Source organism: Tupaia chinensis, unplaced genomic scaffold, assembly GCF_000334495.1.
Source record: "Tupaia chinensis unplaced genomic scaffold, TupChi_1.0 Scaffold000549_1, whole genome shotgun sequence".
Taxonomy (NCBI): Eukaryota; Metazoa; Chordata; class Mammalia; order Scandentia; family Tupaiidae; genus Tupaia; species Tupaia belangeri.
This window is the reverse complement of record NW_006160061.1, coordinates 1,831,174-1,833,137: the sequence shown is the minus strand read 5'-3', so window position 1 is coordinate 1,833,137 and position 1,964 is coordinate 1,831,174. Positions and strand designations below refer to the sequence as shown.

Genomic DNA, 1,964 nt, shown 5'->3' with positions numbered 1-1,964 from the left:
ACCCAGTGGCTTAAAACTCACACCAGGCGCGTGTGCGTGCGTGCCCAAGATCCAAAGAGGAGAATGGAGGAGAAGGGATTGAGGCATGGCCATCCCCCCTGGGGGGTGATTTCTCGCTTTCTGCCTCTGTCTGGCGAGTGCACGCACCCTATAGCGAAAGGAGGCCGGCATGGCGTTGTTGCTCAGTAGGCCCGCCCAGGCATTGGGCTCTGGGCCTTCCAACCCCAGGAGTCTGGGTCCCCCTGCCCACCACTAGCCTTCCCAGCCTGTCAGCGGTCTCAGCAGCAGCTCGCTGCCGGGTGCCTGGGCGGTCCATAGGCATCAGAGAGGACCACGATGACAGATTACTGCGAGGAGCAGCAAAATGAGCTGGAGGCTCTGGAGTCCATCTACCCCGACTCCTTCACAGTGTTATCAGAAGATCCACCTAGTTCTACCATTTCTGGGACATTCGAGGCTGGAGAAAATGCTGAAATCGTCCAGACTACCCTCAAATTCACATACGTGAAAAATACCCAAATGAAGCTCCACTTTATGAAATATTGTCTCAGGAAAATTTAGAAGATAATGATGTCTCAGACATTTTAAAATTATTAGCATTACAGGTTTTTAGAGTGGGTTGTCCATTGTGTTCCAAGTACCTGACACATTGTGTACACTCAAATATTCATTGAATAAATAAAAATTAGGAATTACTGGCTGAAGAAAATCTTGTTATGGTGATGATTTTTACTCTAGTGACAGCTGTGCAAGAAAAATTAAATGAAATAGTAGATCAGATAGAAACTAGAGGAGAGGAAGAAAAGAAACAGAAAAGGAAGCAGAATAAGCCGAAGAGCAATTATTCCATGGCACTCGTGTTACGATTGAAAATTTCTTGAGCTGAAAGGCCAAGTGTGATGCAGAACTCTTGGAAGTGAAAAAGAAAAGGATGGAAGAAGAAGAGCAAGCAGGAAAAGGCAAATTAAATGGGAAGTAGCTGTTTGAAACAGATCATAGTCTTGATACTTGTGATATCCAATTGTTGGAGGCTGCTGGAAACAATGTGGAGGTAGATGAGTCTTAGTTCCAGGAAATGGATGACTTGGAGCTAGAGGATGATGAAGATGATCCAGACTATATATAATCCTGCTGACCCAGGGAGTGACTCAGCTGACTAATGGACTGTACCATCTGCGAAGAGGCTTGACTGCCACAGCATCTGTGGCTATGCTGAGAAGGTTTTGATTTGTCTTTTTTTTCTAAGAAGAAATAATTTTCAGGAGAATATTCTTCTGATAGCTCTCATCATTGAACTTAATAAATTGACCTTAAAATTCCAAATACATAAAAAAGTAAACAAAGTTGGGAACCAGCAGTTAGAGTAATGGCTATGTTGCTGGACTCCCACGTAGTTGACCGCAGTTCGTGTCCCGGACCCGGTGGCTTAAAACTCACGCCGGGCGTGTGTGCGTGCCTGCCCAAGATCCCGAGAGGAGAATGGAGGAGAAGGGATTGCGGCGTGACCATCCCCCCTGGGGGGTGATTTCTCGCTTTCTGTCTCTATGTCTCTCTCTGTCTGGCGAGCGCACACGCCCTACAGTGAAAATCTCTCCAAAAAAAAAAAAAGAAAAAAAAAGTAAACAAAGTTAAATAAGATGATTCTTTAAAAAAAACAGAAAATATTTATTTACTTTTCTATTAAACCATCTTCTAAAAGCTATGGAATTTTTTTTTATGTTTCTAATTATATGGCACTTTAATAAAACTAAAAAAACTTGAAAAATTCAATAATTTATTATCAGAGAGTAAAACAATATTAGAGTCTGCTGTCTGTGAAAACAGAATTAAATTATTAAATCTCTACCTTAAGAAATACAGATACTAGGACAGCAGATGGCCTAAAAGGTTGCATTGCTGCACTCCCACATGGCCAACTACAGTTCAAGTTCCAGACCTGGTGGTTTGAAAATCACTCCAGGTAT

General features: G+C 42.8%; 1 pseudogene; it reads left to right on the top strand.

Annotated features, from left to right (window-relative positions):
• Nucleotides 1–332: 332 nt before the first annotated feature.
• On the top strand, nucleotides 333–1,160 carry LOC102472181 (RWD domain-containing protein 1-like; annotated as a pseudogene).
• The last annotated feature ends 804 nt before the right edge of the window (nucleotides 1,161–1,964 follow it).